At 39.0% G+C, this 17,989-nt stretch overlaps 2 non-coding genes across 2 annotated transcripts; one reads left to right on the top strand and one right to left on the bottom strand.

The window, feature by feature from the left end:
* Window positions 1-4,424: 4,424 nt before the first annotated feature.
* Window positions 4,425-4,535, top strand: LOC148695748 (small nucleolar RNA R71). The gene has a single exon (XR_015964954.1). It is a non-coding gene; the product is annotated as a small nucleolar RNA R71 (small nucleolar RNA).
* An 8,440-nt stretch (window positions 4,536-12,975) lies between these two features.
* Window positions 12,976-13,086, bottom strand: LOC148695747 (small nucleolar RNA R71). Its single transcript, XR_015964957.1, has one exon. It is a non-coding gene; the product is annotated as a small nucleolar RNA R71 (small nucleolar RNA).
* Between the last annotated feature and the right edge of the window lie 4,903 nt (window positions 13,087-17,989).

Here is a 17,989-nt window from a genome sequence, read left to right as displayed (position 1 = left end):
AATGGAGCACACAAATGGGTAGGATTTAAGCCTTTTAGTAGTTAAACATGCATAGCCTAACATCATCTCATTGAGTTCATTCACGAATGATACTAAACACATGGTATCTGCAAAGAGAGTAATTCTTAGTATCCAATCAAAATAGAAGTAATGAGATCATTTAAAGTGAAATTGAAAGAAAGAGATAGGAGTAGAAACACTTTAAACCCTCTCAAAGAAGCAAATAGGCTCAAAATAACTCACTAGGGTAGTCTCCACTATTCTTCTTCCAGAATTTGAGTATGGTACCTCTATCATCACAATTTCAAGAGTTATAGCTTTATAAATGACAACAAGATGCAACTCTTTTCCATAGCAACCCAATCGTTTGTTTTCAAACATAACCTTCATATACATTCATATTAGTAAGCAAAACACACTTAACTAAAACAAACCCACACAAATTGAACAAAATGAAAGCAAAACACTCTTAACCAAACTAACACAAAAAAAACAAATATAAACACAAACTTTCCATCCCACACCCCCAAACCTAATCTAAACATTGTCCTCGATGTTTAAACTTGTATCCAATGCAAGTAGGCAAAGAATATGGAATGGTAACAAAATAAACACAACATAAAGAAAGAACACAAACCACACTAGGTTGCCTCCTAGCAAGCGCTTTATTTAATGTCTAGGCAAGACATGGTAGCTTGCTCATGGTGTTGTAAATTCAAGAACATCCACCACTTGATACACTTGCTCTTCCTCCCCTTTATCCAAGTATGGTTTCAAACGCTGCCCATTGACTTTAAAAGAGGTGCCATTCTTAATGTTCTCTATCTCCACAGCTCCGTGGGGAAATGTTTGTAATACTTTGAATGGTCCCACCCACCTAGACTTCAATTTTCCTGGAAAAAGTCTCAAACGTGAGTCAAACAAAAGTACTTTCATACCTTGGTGAAACTCCTTCCGTAGGATGGCCTTGTCATGATAGAGCTTAGTCCGTTCCTTGTATATTTTGGCATTCTCATATGCTTCATTTCTAAGCTCTTCCAACTCATTAAGTTGGAGCTTCCTTGCTATTCCAGCATCCTTGTAATCAAAGTTGAACTTCTTGATGGCCCAATATGCACGGTGTTCAAGCTCCATTGGCAAGTGACAAGCTTTCCCAAACACCAGGCGATAAGGACTCATGCCAATGGGGGTCTTGTATGCTGTTCTATATGCCCATAGTGCATCATTTAACCTCAATGACCAATCCTTCCTTGTAGGGCTCACAGTCTTCATCAAAATGTTCTTGATCTCCCTATTGCTAATCTCCACTTGTCCTGAGGTCTGAGGATGGTACGGGGTTGCCACTTTGTGGTTGATGTTGTACTTCTTCATTAAGGATTCAAAGGGTTTGTTGCAGAAATGGCTGCCACCATCACTAATAATAGCTCTTGGGGTTCCAAACCTACAAAAAATCACATCTTTAAGAAAATTCAACACAACCTTATGATCATTAGTTCTTGTAGCAATGGCTTCAACCCATTTGGATACGTAATCCACTGCCACTAATATGTATAAGTAGCCAAAAGAGGATGGAAATGGTCCCATGAAATCGATTCCCCAAACATCAAAGAGTTCTACCACCAAAATGTTGTTCAATGGCATCTCATTTCTTCGGCTAATGTTCCCCATTTTCTGGCACCTATCACACTTAGAGCAAAAATCAAAAGCATCTTTGAATAAAGTAGGCCAAAAGAAACCAGATTGTAAAACCTTTAGAGATGTCTTTTTGGCACCAAAATGGCCTCCACATGCCAATGTGTGGCTAAACGTTAGAATGCTTTGTTGCTCACTCTCTGGGACACATCTCCTAATGATTTGATCAGGGCAATATTTAAACAAATATGGTTCGTCCCAAACGTAGTGCTTTACCATGGCAAGGAACTTCTTTCTTTCCTGAAAAGAAAGGTCATTTCTCATTATACCACAAGCAAGATAATTAACAAAATCTGCATACCATGGTTCTTTTTCTTGAACAACAAGGAGTTGTTCATCTGGAAATGATTCATTTAGGGGCAAAGGTTGTCCAACTCCATGGTTTTCATTAAGCCTGGACAAATGGTCAGCCACAACATTATCACTGCCCTTCTTATCTCGAATTTCCAAGTCAAACTCTTGTAGTAAGAGTATCCATCTAATCAAGCGTGGTTTAGCATCCTTCTTTGTCATCAAGTACCTAAGGGATCTTTGGAATGTTGCTGGAGCATTGCAGAGTCCAAAAGGCATTCTCCTATATGCAAATGTGCCAAAGGGGCAAGTAAAGGTTGTTTTCTCTTGATCCTCCGGAGCGATTGCAATTTGATTGTAACCTGAGTATCCATCAAGAAAACAATAGTGTGAGTACCCCGCCAATCTCTCAAGCATTTGATCTATGAAAGGCATAGGAAAGTAATCTTTTCTAGTGCTAGAATTCAACTTCCTGTAATCGGTGCAAACACGCCAACTGGCCGTGGGCTTGGTGGTCACAAGCTCATTGTTTTCATTCCTCATCACAGTGATTCCCACCTTCTTAGGCACCACCTGAATAGCACTCACCCATTTGCTATCAGAAATGGGATATATGATCCCCACATCTAACAATTTCAACACCTTATTCCTAACAACTTCCTTCATGTGTGGATTGAGTCTTCTTTGTGGCTCACGGGTTGATTTTGCTCCTTCCTCCAAAAGGATCCTATGCATGCACATGGTAGGGCTTATTCCCTTGATATCTGCAATAGACCAACCAAAAACAGATTTGAACTCTTTTAACACCCTAAGTAGTTTATCTTCTTCATTTGGGGTGAGATCAGAAGCTATGATAATTGGAAGAGTTTCAAATTCAGCTAGATATGCATATTTTAGATGTGGTGGAAGTGGTTTAAGTTCAAGTTTTGGTGCTTTAACAGTAGAAGGAGTTAGATGTGACATTGATGATTCTAAAGGCTCAAAACGAGGTGAAACATTGAAAGGATACAATGCTAATGCTTCCAAAGCAGCTACTTCTTCCATGAGTGCATCTTCCTCATCAAACTCATCTTGAGATTGACTCAAAACAGTTTGCAATGGTTCATTCGATTGTGCCTCTTGGATATTTCACGGATCTGTCTGCAAGTTGTAATGAAATGGTGGTGGCTTTCAAATCTCCCAAACCTAGTTGAAGGTACACTGAATAAGGCATTAAGTTGATGCTAGCACCCAAATCAAGCATTGCCTTCTCTACTTTCTTATCCCCTATGGTGATGTTGATAGAGAAACTTCCTGGATCCTTGAGCTTTGGTGGAAGTTTTCTTTGCAAAACTGCACTCACATTTTCAGACACCACAACCTTCTCATGTGGTCCATACTTCCTTTTGTAACTGTTTAACTCCTTGAAGAACTTCCCATATGCCGGCATATTCCTAATGACATCAAGCAAAGGTAAGTTAACATTCACTTTGCTTAGTATATCAAAAATTTCTTTGAATGACTTATCCTGCTTGCTCTTGGCAAGTCTTCCAGGGAATGGTATTGGTGGAGTGTATGGTTTCTCGGCCTTGTGAAGATTTGGTGCTTCTAGTGAGGAAGTGGCATGGCTTGGTTCCTCAATTGATTTCTCATTGTCTCCTTGAGTGACACCTGCATTCACATGATCATATTCATTAGTAACTTCATTGCCAACTCTATTATCAATAACCTTACCACTTCTAAGTGTAGTGATTGCTTTGGCTTGCTCTTGGTTCCTTTGGAGTATCACGGGTTGGCTTGGAAACTTCCCAACCTCTCTTTGGTTCAAGGCATCTGCAATCTGCCCCAATTGTGTCTCCATTTTGGTTAGGGCGGCTGAATGTTATTGGAGTGCGCTATTGGTGGAATGTTGGAATTGCAAGGTGTTTTGGGCTAACAATTTAACCGTGTCCTCAAGGGTAGTGGCAGGTTTTGGTTGGAAATTTTGGATTGGATTGTTGTTCTTCCATGAAAAGTTGGGATGATCTCTCCAACTCGGGTTATATGTGTTGGAATACATATCATTCCTTGGCCTTTGGTTGTAAGAATTCATGAGGTTCACTTGCTCTTGAACATACTCGGGGTAAGCTTCCCTAGATGGACATTGGTGAGTAGGATGGCTTGGTATGTTGCAAATGGCACACACTTCATTAGCTTTTGGCACCATGTTGAGCACGGATTCAAGCTTCCTTTCTAGGTTAGCTACCTGCAACAAAAGCTCATGATTAGAACTTGTTTCATAAACTCCAACTTTCTTACCCCTTAAATCTTTGTGTTGAGCATTAGACCCCAACATCTCATAAATGTTATATGATTCTTGAGCATTCTTTTTCTTCAATGCTCCACCTGCTGCATTATCCACAGTTGATTGACAATTTTGGGTTAGTCCATCATAGAAAATTTGCATTTGTAAATGAAAAGGTAACCCATGGTGTGGACATTGTATCAAGAGGCCTTTAAAACGCTCCCAACACTCATTGAAAGGTTCACCATCATCTTGTTTGAAGTTGAAGATTTGTCCCCTTAATGTGGCTGTCTTTTGAGTGGAAAAGAACTTCTCCAAGAACTTCTTAGCCACGGCATCCCATGTAGTGAGGGAACCTGGTGTTAGAGTCATCAACCAACTCTTGGCCTTATCTTTCAAGGTGTAAGGAAACACTCTCATCCTCAAATTCGCTTCACTCACTCCCTGCAAAGGTAAACCACTCACAACATTGTAAAATTCTTTAATATGAGCTAAAGGGTCTTCATTGGGTAAGCCATAAAATGAAGGAAACATATGGAAATGTTAAGATTTGAGATCATAGTTTCTAGCTTCTGTGGGCAGCAAGATGCATGAAGGTGAATTTGGTATGATTGGTTGAGCAAAGTCCTCCAAAGCACGAAGTTCATCTTCGTTGCCCGCCATCTCTTCTTCTCTTTCCCAATTGAATTGCTCAGATTCTTTACTTGTTGAACTAGGTGAATTCCCTTCCTCTTCCTCACGGTCAAAGGGTGAACTTGATGGCACAAAGTTGTCCAAAGTGTGGCCCTTCAACCGTTCAATTCTTTGGCCTAACTCAACAAGTTTATTTGACATATACTACCTGAAACAAAGTAACACAAGTGTGAATGAAAATCAAGAAGCAAACAACAATGAAAAGAACAAAAATAAACTTAAAAACGTTTGAAAAGACTCAAGGGATGTGGAACTAAACTCTTAGAACACTTAAACAATCCTAAAACCCAAAACAGCAACTAGAAGACTGAAAATTGCCTAAAAACCACTTTCTGGGCAGTTTTGAGCACCTACACTAATTTGGACGAAATTGGATGGAAACTTGAATCAAAACACTTATAAACACAAATCAAAACACTTTCTAACTAATTTGGACAAAACAAAGACTCAAAGGACTCAAAACAGATTCACAAGACTCAAAACAAGCTAAAAACTCTCAAAACTGCCTAAAAACACAAATTGGGCAGTTTTGACACTAAACTCAATTTTGGACGAAAATGAGGTTTGAGCTTGACTCAAAATGCTTCAAAACACAAGATAAGACAGATTCTAAGCCTAAAACTTAACAAAATATGGGGGAAATTGGATTTGGACGAAATGCAATTAAATGGACAGATTATAAAGAAAACAGATTGTAAAGCAAATTGATGTAAACCAATGGATAATGGAATGGCTAAGGTCTTCTTTTCCACACATGAAATATATGCAACTTAAACCAACTTCCAGTTATCAATTCGACAATTTATTAACCTTGACACTAATCAAAATAGCAAACAAGCAAACAAGCAATTACAAGGGACTGAAATCAGTCCCCGGCAACGGCGCCATTTTTGTTGATGAAATATTTCCTTCCTAATGCTAGAATATATTTAGTATAATGGCACAAGCAAGGGTGTCGAATCCACAGAGGAAGCTTAGTTACAATTCATGTCTACAAAAGATTTGACATAAAAGTATAAAACATGAATGAACATAGAATTGATAAGAATGAACCCTTGAAGCAAAACTGATGTTGAAATCCTTGAAGAGTTCCTTGGTGTTGCTTCTCCAAATGTGGTGCGGATGAAGTAGATTGGTTTGGTTTGGATGATTTCTGCCCTTAGGACAGAAATGGAGTGAAATGGATGTGTAATGGACTGGTTGAAGAAGCAAACTTGCGGATGGTAGATGAAATGGACAGTTTCTGTGAAAGGAAAAGAATGTAGAATGCAATGGTATGGAGGGGAAGAAATGAGTGAGTATGATGGACGGAAAATGGAGCCCAATAGAGTGTGTGTGATCCCCCAACATTCAGATTGGATCTAGGATTTGTTTAACTCAGATGGCAGAGCATAAATCAGATGGAATGATGGGTTTCTGAGTGTTGTTCTCACGGCATGGACAAGGTCTGCACAGATGTGGTTTATTTAATTAAAATGCATGTGCCCTTGCTGCCACAAGTGAGTGGAACCTGCAAAGGTCAATTGGAGCACCAGAAAATGTTTATACAAATCTGAAAATGGGAAGAACACACGGCATGGACAAAGGGATGGGTTGGATTTCTGAAATGATGGCTGCAAGGAGTTACTTGTTTAATCACAATGCATGTGAATTTCTGTAAAGATGAAGAGTAGAAATGTAATGGAGTGCACGGAATGGATGTTTGTGTTTGTTGGTGTCAAAATGGCTGAAATGAATTAAGTGATGGAAATGGGATTGTGAGGAATCTGATTTGGTGTTAGAATTGCATCAAATGATGGGATGATATGGGAACACACGGCCAAGGTTGTGACATGCATGTGAATGCATGTTTTGGTGTTGGAACCACATAATTGACTTCAATGTTTTTGCCTTGTTTAAAATCACCCAATATGGCCGAATTACATCTCTTAACACTTCACATCTTTTTTGGAATGTTTTTACTTCATTTGCCTTCCCATTGATCCAAGTTCACCCTTGGCTGCACACTAACACCAAATAATGTAAAATGCAACTAGTTCAATCTAAAACAATCACAAAAACGCCAAATAAGGAGGATATAAATGCATGCAAAGTGTGACTTATCAGTCCCAGAGAGTGAGCAACAAAGCATCCTAACATTTAGCCATACATTGGCATGTGGAGGCCATTTTGGTGCCAAAAAGACATCTCTAAAGGTTTTACAATCTGGTTTCTTTTGGCCTACTTTATTCAAAGATGCTTTTGATTTTTGCTCTAAGTGTGATAGGTGCCAGAAAATGGGGAACATTAGCCGAAGAAATGAGATGCCATTGAACAACATTTTGGTCGTGGAACTCTTTGATGTTTGGGGAATCGATTTCATGGGACCATTTCCATCCTCTTTTGGCTACTTATACATATTAGTGGCAGTGGATTACGTATCTAAATGGGTTGAAGCCATTGCTACAAGAACTAATGATCATAAGGTTGTGTTGAGTTTTCTTAAAGATGTGATTTTTTGTAGGTTTGGAACCCCAAGAGCTATTATTAGTGATGGTGGCAGCCATTTCTGCAACAAACCTTTTGAATCCTTGCTGAAGAAGTACAACATCAACCACAAAGTGGCAACCCCGTACCATCCTCAAACCTCAGGACAAGTGGAGATTAGCAATAGGGAGATCAAGAACATTTTGATGAAGACTGTGAGCCCTACAAGGAAGGATTGGTCATTGAGGTTAAATGATGCACTATGGGCATATAGAACAGCATACAAGACCTCCATTGGCATGAGTCCTTATCGCCTTGTGTTTGGGAAAGCTTGTCATTTGCCAATGGAGCTTGAACACCGTGCATATTGGGCCATCAAGAAGTTCAACTTTGATTACAAGGATGCTGGAGTAGCAAGGAAGCTCCAACTTAATGAGTTGGAAGAGCTTAGAAATGAGGCATATGAGAATGCCAAAATCTACAAGGAACGGACTAAGCTCTATCATGACAAGGCCATCCTAAGGAAGGAGTTTCACCAAGGTATGAAGGTACTTTTGTATGACTCACGTTTGAGACTTTTTCCAGGAAAACTGAAGTCTAGGTGGGTGGGACCATTCAAAGTGCTGCAAACATTTCCCCATGGAGCTGTGGAGATAGAGAACATGAAGAATGCCACTTCTTTTAAAGTCAACGGGCAGCGATTGAAACCATACTTGGATAAAGTGGAGGAAGAGCAAGTGTATCAAGTCGTAGATTTTCTTGAATTTACAACACCATGAACAAGCTACCATGTCTTGCCTAGACATTAAATAAAGCGCTTGCTAGGAGGCAACCTAGTGTGGTTTGTGTTCTTTCCTTATGTTGTGTTTATTTTGATACCATTCCTTATTCTTTGCCTAATTGCATTGCATACAATTTTAAACATCGAGGACAATGTTTAGGTTAGGTTTGGGGGTGGGATGGAAGGTTTGTTTTTTGTTATGTTTGTTTGAGGTGTTAGTTTCGGTTAAGAGTGTTTTTGCATGCTAATACGAATGTATATGAGGACTATGTTTGGAAACAAACGATTGAGTTGCTATGGAAAAGAGTTGCATCTTGTTGTCATTTATAAAGCTATAACTCTTGAAATTATGATGATAGAGGTACCATACTCAAATTCTGGAAGAAGAATAGTGGAGACTACCCTAGTGAGTTATTTTGAGCCTAATTGCTTCTTTGAGAGGGTTTAAAGTGTTTCTACTCCTATTTTTTTTCTTTCATTTTCACTTTAAATGATCTCATTACTTCTATTTCGTTTGGATGCTAAGAATCATTCTCCTTTGCAGATACCATGTATTTAGTATCATTCATGAATGAACTCAATGAGATGATGTTAGGCTATGCATGTTTAACTACTAAAAGGCTTAAATCCTACCCATTTGTGTGCTCCATTCACCCTCGTTGCAGCCAAACACTTTAGCCTAACTCTTTTATCACCCACACCATACTCTACCCATTCTAGCCCATTACAAGCCATACCTTATAGTTTGGGGAATACCAAGGTGATGAAGACTAAAGGTAAATTGAGCTTAGAACAAGATTGTGGCATGTACCGAGGGCACCTATGTTGAAGATGCTTCTAAAAAAAGTTATAAAAAAAAAAAAAAAAAGAGAATTAAAATGGATACAAGTTCCAAATCTCCTCATTTTAATGCATAGGACCTGGACGCCAAAAACAAAGAAAAAGAAGACAAATGCAAGTGAAGAGCATGATCCTCAAGGACACTTTGGTATGCCCCAAGCTCTAGTATTTCAGATCACTTCTTTCGTAACCTATAACCTAAGCCTTACATTACAATCTTGAGAAAGACCTAGCTGATCATTGAGGATGTATTCATGGGTGATGGTAAGTGTGTGTGTTATCTATATTCTTAGCATTTGATTCATTTCATGAGATCTACTCAGAAATTGTGCTTCCATTCCAGATTTCATATGTGAGAATTTTGATTCCCTTTACATAATTTCACTCATATATGGTTGTGGAGAGACTAAACCTTAGGATCTGAGTGAAAATTTGAGTGAAATCTGTGAGGAGTAGAGTTGAGGCGAATTCTACCTTAAGCATTTGGGCATGGTGACCTTGAAGTTGTAAGACATGAAGAAATATCTTTATACTTTACAATTGATACGATTTTTTTGAAGTGGCAAACTTTTGAGTTTGATTGTATAACAAGACTATCATTGGTTCTTATTAGTTTGTTTAAAGCATGTTTTAACCAAGTTGTTTGCAGTTTTTGTAGATGTTTGTGGGTTCATCACTGTAAACCCTCAGGAGACACAACTCCTCCAACTAGGGACACCTAGGGGTTCAAAGGCTTGTTGCACATGCTCAGTGCAATCGTTTAGCCAGCGAAAGTGGTTTAGTTAGATGTTTGAGTTTTGTGTGTTTTAGTTTTAAATTTGCTCGAGGACTAGCAAAAACCAGGTTTGGGGGTATTTGATAAGTCACATTTTGCATACATTTATATCTTCCTTATTTGGCTTCTTTGTGATTGTTTTGGATTAAACTAGTTGCATTTTACATTATTTGGTGTTAGTGTGCAGCCAAGTGTGAATTTGGATCAATGGGAAGGCAAAATCATTGAAGTCAGCTATGTGGTTCCAACACCAAAACATGCATTCACATGCATGTCACAACCTTGGCCGTGTGTTCCCATATCATCCCATCATTTTATGCACTTCTAGCACCAAATCAGATTCCACACAATCATGCCGTGCACTCCCATGTGATTGCAAGTCAGATTATGCATCCCATTACCTTTCTCCATTTCATCTTTGCAGAAATCCACATGCATCTTGATTAAATATACCACATACCTGCAGATCATGTCCATTCCTTGCATCCTTTATTCCAGAAATTCACTCATTCCATCATTCCATGCCGTGTGCTTTCTTCACCTTTCCAGAATTTGTACAAACAATTCAGCCTTGCAGAAATCCACATGCATGAGTCAATTAAAATAGCCACATGCTTGGACATTGCCCATGCCGTGCGTCCACCACCTCAGAAACACATGCATTCCCAGCTCTCTTATGCATTCCCAACACCTAAACAGATCACCTTTGCATTTCCTAATCCTTCATGTCCATCCCGTGCACTTCCATACCATTTCCAGATTATTATAACCAATTTCAGGTTACCCACTTCATGCTTGCAGACATTCCACATGTGTCTTGAATAAAATAAACCACATACCTGCAGATCATGTCCATGCTTTGCAGGTATCACGCCAGAAATCCACTCATCCAACCATTTCATGCGATTCCAAATCCCTCATGCCCATACCGTGCACATTCACACCCTTTTCAGCATTCCTTTCACATGGATCATGTCAGCTTTCACATGCATTCTGATTGTTTTTCCATCATTAACCATTTTCAGAAATGCACTAAGGGACTCACTCACTCTCTCTCTCGGATTGGATTCCATTACACACACCCAATTTGCTCCACTTCGGTGCATTATTCATTACACATTCTCTCCATTCCATTGCATTCGACATTCTCTCCCATTCACAGAAAACTATCTACATTTTATTCCATTACACATTCTCTTCCATCTGCATTGTGGTTCTTCATTCAGTCCATTACACACACATAGCCGCTCCATTCCCACTCCATTTCTCTCCATTTCTGTCCCATTGGCAGCAACCATTCAACCATCATCGATCAACCCCCATTTACATCACATTTGGAGAACCAACACCGAAGGCACTCCTCAAGGAATTCAACATCAATTTTGCTTCAAGGGTTTCTTCTTATTAATTCTATGTTCATTCATGTTTTATATTTTTATGTTAAATCTTTTGTAAACATGAATTGTAACTAATCCTCCTCTAGGGATTCGATGTAACCTTGCAAAGTTTGCCATGTAATTAAGTTAGAATGCTCAGTTTGTCCATCTATTTCTTGTTTCATTCTCTGATTTAATTGTGACTTAGTGTGTTGATTTTAATGTTTGATCATCATTTGAATTAATCACTAAGTTGTGTAGCCAAGATTAAAACACACATCATGCATAATCTTGGTGGAAATGTGAATGAATGAAGGGGATGTTTAGCATACATCCTGCCGAGTTATTCCCTTTGATCAAATCCACACATCATATGGTTGATCATGTCCAAGTGAAACAAACTCAAGAAATAAGTAGATGAATGAGTATAAACTAACTTAACAAACATGGACTTGGTTTAGCAATGGTGAAACCGAATCCCTAGTTTCATCTCCATTGGTACTATCTCATTTTATTAATTGTTGAATCATTTATTTATGTTTACTTCACTTTCTTATACTTTCAAGTTACAACAACAAATCTGCCTATTCTGTTTAGTTTGATTCATTTCATAGAGTTCTTGCAAAACAAGTCATTACATAGGTCCAATTAGTCCCTGCGGATTCGACACCCTTGCTTGTGCCATTATACTAAATATATTCTAGCATTAGGAAGGAATAATACATCAACAAAAATGGCGTCGTTGCCGGGGATTGATTTCAGTCCCTTGTAATTGCTTGTTTGCTTGTTTGCTATTTTGATTAATGTTAAGGTTCATAACTTGTCGAATTGGTAACTGGAAGTTGGTTTAAGTTGCATATATTTCGTGAGTAGAGAGGAATCCCTTAGCCATTCCATTATCCATTGGTTTACATCAATTTGCTTTACAATCTGTTTTCTTTACAATATGTCCATTTAATTAAATTTCGTCCAAATACAAATTCCCTCCCATATTTTGTTAAGTCTTAAGCTTAGAATCTGTCTTATCTTGTGTTTTGAAGCATTTTGAGTCAAGCCCAAACCTAATTTTCGTCCAAAGTTGAGTTTAGTGTCAAAACTGCCCAGTTTGTGTTTTTAGGCAGTTTTGAGTCTTGTGAATCTGTTTTGAGTCCTTTGAGTCCTTTCAAACGTTTTTAAGTTTATTTTTGTTCATTTCATTGTTGTTTGCTAGTAGATTTTCATTCACACTTGTGTTATTTTATTTCAGGTAGTATATGTCAAATAGACTTGTTGAGTTAGGCCAAAGAATTGAACGGTTGAAGGGCCACACTTTGGACAACTTTGTGCCATCAAGTTCATCCATTATCCGTGAGGAAGAGGAAGGGAATTCACCTAGTTCAACAAGTAAAGAATCTGAGCAATTTAATTGGGAAGGAGAAGAGGAGATGGCGGGCAATGAAGATGAGCTTCGAGCTTTGGAGGACTTTGCTCAACCAATCATACCAAATTCACCTTCATGCATCTTGCTGCCCACAGAATCTAGAAACTATGATCTCAAATCTTCACATTTCCATATGTTTCCTTCATTTTATGGCTTACCTAATGAAGACCCTTTAGCTCATATTAAAGAGTTTTACAATGTTGTGAGTGGTTTACCTTTGCAGGGAGTAAGTGAAGCAAATTTGAGGATGAGAGTGTTTCCTTACACCTTGAAAGATAGGGCCAAGAGTTGGTTGATGACTCTAACACCAGGTTCCCTCACTACATGGGATGCCGTGGCTAAGAAGTTCTTGGAGAAGTTCTTTTCCACTCAAAAGACAGCCACATTAAGGGGACAAATCTTCAACTTCAAACAAGATGATGGAGAACCTTTCAATGAGTGTTGGGAGCGTTTTAAAGGCCTCTTGATACAATGTCCACACCATGGGTTACCTTTTCACTTACAAATGCAAATTTTCTATGATGGACTAACCCAAACTTGTCAATCAACTGTTGATAATGCAGCAGGTGGAGAATTGAAGAAAAAGAATGCTCAAGAGTCATATAACATTTATGAGATGTTGGGGTCTAATGCTCAACACAAAGATTTAAGGGGTAAGAAAATTAGAGTCTATGAAACAAGTTCTAATCATGAGCTTTTGTTGCAGGTAGCTAACCTAGAAAGGAAGCTTGAATCCGTGCTCAACATGGTGCCAAAAGCAAATGAAGTGTGTGCCATTTGCAACTTACCAAACCACCCTACTCATCAATGTCCATCTAGGGAGGCTTATCCCGAGTATGTTCAAGAGCAAGTGAACCTCATGAATTCTTACAATCAAAGACCAAGGAATGATATGTATTCCAATACATATAACCCGAGTTGGAGAGATCATCCCAACCTTTCATGGAAGAACAACAATCAATTCCAAACTTTCCAACCAAAACCTGCCACTACCCTTGAGGATACGGTTAAGTTGTTAGCCCAAAACACTTTGCAATTCCAACATTCCACAAATAGCACTCTCCAACAACATTCAGCAGCCCTAACCAAAATGGAGACACAATTGGGGCAGATTGCAGATGCCTTGAACCAAAGAGAGGTTGGGAAGTTTCCAAGCCAACCCGTGATACTCCAAAGGAACCAAGAGCAAGCCAAAGCAATCACTACACTTAGAAGTGGTAAGGCTATTGATAATAGAGTTGGCAATGAAGTTACTAATGAATATGATCATGTGAATGCAGGTGTTACTCAATGAGACAATGAGAAACCAAATGAGGAACCAAGCCATGCTACTTCCTCATTTGAAGCACCAAATCTTCACAAGGCCGAGAAACCATACACTCCACCAATACCATTCCCTGGAAGACTTGCCAAGAGCAAGCAGGATAAGTCATTTAAGGAGATTTTTGATATACTAAGCAAAGTGAATGTTAACTTACCTTTACTTGATGTCATTAGGAACATGCCGGCATATGGGAAGTTCTTCAAGGAGTTAAACAGCTACAAAAGGAAGTATGGACCACATGAGAAGGTTGTGGTGTCTGAGAATGTGAGTGCAGTTTTGCAAAGAAAACTTCCACCAAAGCTCAAGGATCCAGGAAGTTTCTCTATCAACATCACCATAGGGGACAAGAAAGTAGAGAAGGCAATGCTTGATTTGGGTGCTAGCATCAACTTAATGCCTTATTCAGTGTACCTTCAACTAGGTTTGGGAGATTTGAAAGCCACCACCATTTCATTACAACTTGCAGACAGATCCGTGAAATATCCAAGAGGTATAGTAGAAGATATTCTAGTTCAAGTTGATAAACTAATCTTGCCTGCAGATTTTGTAGTGTTGGACATGGAAGAAGCTCCTATACATGATCGTGAGTTGCCTATATTACTTGGGAGACCTTTCATGGCCACAGCCAAAACCATCATTGATGTGCAAAATGGACTCCTCACTATGACAGTGTTAGGAGAGACAGTTCAATTCAAAGTGTTTGAATCTCTTTCTCATCCTTCGTCATCTCTTGATTGTTATGCCATTGATGTGCTTGATTCACTTGTATTTTCTAAGTTCTTGCAGGCACAATCAAATGACCCATTACAAACGGTTTTGAGTCAATCTCAAGATGAGTTTGATGAAGAAGATGCACTCATGGAAGAAGTAGCTGCCTTGGAAGCATTAGCATTGTATCCTTTGAATGTTTCACCTCTTTTAGAGCCTTTAGAATCATCAATGTCACATCTAACTCCTTCCACTGTTAAGGCACCAAAACTTGAACTTAAACCACTTCCACCACATCTAAAATATGCATATCTAGCTGAATTTGAAACTCTTCCAGTTATCATAGCTTCTGACCTTACCCCAATTATCATAGCATATTAGGCCAATAATAGCTGAATTTGAAACTCTTCCAGTTATCATAACTGAATTTGAAACTCTTCCAGTTATCATAGCATATTAGGCCAATAAAATCCAGATTGTAACACCTTTAGGGCTGTCCTTTGGGTGCCAAAATGTCCCCCACATGCATAAGTATGGCAGAACGTAAGAATGGAATTAAATTCAGATTCGGGCACACATCTACCCACAATCTGATCTGGGCAGAATTTCCATAAATATGGATCATCCCAAACATAAAAACATGCATCATGAACAAGTTTATCACGTTGGAACTTGTTTAGGGTACTAGGAACTTGCTTAGACACCAAGAAATTGACCAAATCGGCATACCAAGGGGTTCTTACCTCAATGGACAGAAGTTGCTCGTCCGGAAACGTTTCTAAAATGGGGGTGGACTCTTCCTCACGCACCATTCTACTTAGGTGGTCAGCCACCACGTTTTCACACCCTTTCTTGTCTCGGATTTCAAGATCGAACTCTTGAAGTAGGAGCATCCAACGAATGAGTCTTGGCTTAGCCTCCTTTTTGGTGAGAAGATACTTCAAGGCTGCATGGTCAGTGAAAACAATTACTTTAGTACCAAGAAGATATGATCTAAACTTATCTAATGCAAATACAATAGCCAAGAGTTCTTTTTCGGTTGTGGAATAATTAAGTTGAGCATCATTCAACGTCCGTGAGGCGTAGTAGATGACATGCGGCCTCTTGTCCTTTCTTTGTCCTACAACTGCTCCTAAAGCATAGTCGGACGCATCACACATAAGCTCGAACGGGAGGCTCCAATCCGGGGGAACAATAATGGGTGCCGTGGTCAACAACTCCTTGAGTTGGTTGAATGATGCCGTGCACTCCTTAGTGAATTCAAACGCCACTTCTTTTTGTAGGAGACGGCATAGTGGTTGTGCAATTTTAGAAAAATCCTTGATAAATCGTCTATAGAATCCTGCATGGCCAAGAAAAGAACGGACCTCTCTAACCGAAGTAGGAGAGGGTAAGTGACGTATAAGATCTATTTTAGACTTATCAACTTCAATTCCTTTTTCAGAGATGATATGACCCAAAACTATACCTTGTTTAACCATAAAATGACATTTTTCCCAATTCAAAACAAGGTTAGTTTCCATGCATCTTTTCAAGATTAAAGTGAGATTATGCAAACAAGCATCAAATGAGTCTCCAAACACACTAAAATCGTCCATAAATACTTCAATTATCTTTTCAACATAATCAGAGAAGATACTTACCATGCATCGTTGGAAAGTGGCCGGTGCATTGCATAAACCAAATGGCATACGACGATATGCAAAAGTACCAAATGGACAAGTAAAGGTGGTCTTTTCTTGATCATCCGGCGCTATGACAATTTGATTGTAACCCGAATAACCATCAAGAAAGCAATAAAAAGAATGACCGGCTAACCTTTCAAGCATTTGATCAATGAATGGTAAAGGGAAGTGATCTTTCCTTGTTGCGGCATTTAGCTTCCTATAGTCAATGCACACCCTCCAACTGGTTTGAATGCGTGTAGGCACAAGTTCATCTTCTTCATTCTTCACCACAGTGACTCCGGACTTTTTGGGAACCACTTGGACCGGTGAAACCCAACAACTATCCGAGATGGGATAGATGACGCCACAATCTAGTAACTTGATGATTTCCTTCTTCACTACTTCCATCATTGGTGGGTTGAGTCGACGTTGGGCTTCCCTTGATGGTTTGGCGCCTTCTTCCATGAGAATTCGATGCATGCACGTGGTAGGGCTTATACCCTTGATGGTTTGGCGCCTTCTTCACTCATGAATGGAATGCTACTACTTAGATTGAGAACCAGTGATTCCATAAGCTCATATCAATTCCAAACTCCACATATTGAATACATAACATCAAGATAGAAGTTGAGGGTTGTAACGGGGCTAAGGGTAATGGTTTAACAAAGAAAGGTAAAGTAAAACAAAGGTTCTTAAAGTAATAGGAAGCGAAGTAATGAAATTGACACTTAAACTCACTTTTAATGGCAGAAATCAACTTTTAAACACAAGGGAAGATTCATGCAACAACTAGGGTCAAATTCACTCTTTTGGACCCTTCCTTCAATAACCAATGCTTGTGAGATCATTCTCACTTATTTTTCAACTCTTTTTTTTTTTTTTTTCTTTCTTTTCAACAATTTTTTTCTTTATTTCATTCTTTGGCCGTGCCCTATTATCTTCCCCCACACTTATTTTCTGCAGTATATTGATCAAAAGGAGTTCATTCTAAGTCATGCTTCACTATCCTTTAAGAACAAGGGGTTAATGATAGGAGCATATTTATGCGACTTAAATGGCTTGTTCTCGTGCATTTACGTTATGTTTCTTTAGTTATTTTAGTCCTTTATGCTTCTTTTGTGTGTTTTCAGGTTCTAAGGGCAAAGTATGCAAAAGGATGCCTTTTGGAGCAAATTAGAGATTGGAATGGATATCATATGCTTGGAGCCAAGAGGATGGACGAAATTGAAGGATTCCTCCTCCATTGCAGCCACATGCACATTCAATCATTCACACCAAAACCTTGCACATGCTTTCCCATTTCATTATTCATTCACCTTGCAGCCACTCCACATGCATTTCTAGCTTTTCCTTTGCATTCCCCCTTTAATCAACACATGCATCCACTCACCAAGAAATCATTCATTCCACATGCAACCAAAACACCACCAGAAATCATCATTGCCGTGGGTACCTATCCCATTTCAGATTGTCATTCCACTTCATTGCACATGCATCTTCATAATTCAACACATGCATTCATTATTTATTTACTTTGCATCCTTTAATTTAATCACATGCACATTCAAACAAACACAATTATTCCAGCCATACCTTGCATTTTCAGATTGTTCCTCCATCATTGCACCACAATGCAGCCACATGCACTTGTTCCTCTAACATTTCAGCCACTTGCACTCCCATTCTCTCCCAA

The sequence above is a fragment of the Pyrus communis genome, chromosome 7 (genome assembly GCF_041283825.1).
Source record: "Pyrus communis isolate YQ-2024b chromosome 7, ASM4128382v1, whole genome shotgun sequence".
NCBI classification, from domain to species: Eukaryota; Viridiplantae; Streptophyta; class Magnoliopsida; order Rosales; family Rosaceae; genus Pyrus; species Pyrus communis.
This window is presented reverse-complemented; position numbering and strand designations above follow the sequence as displayed.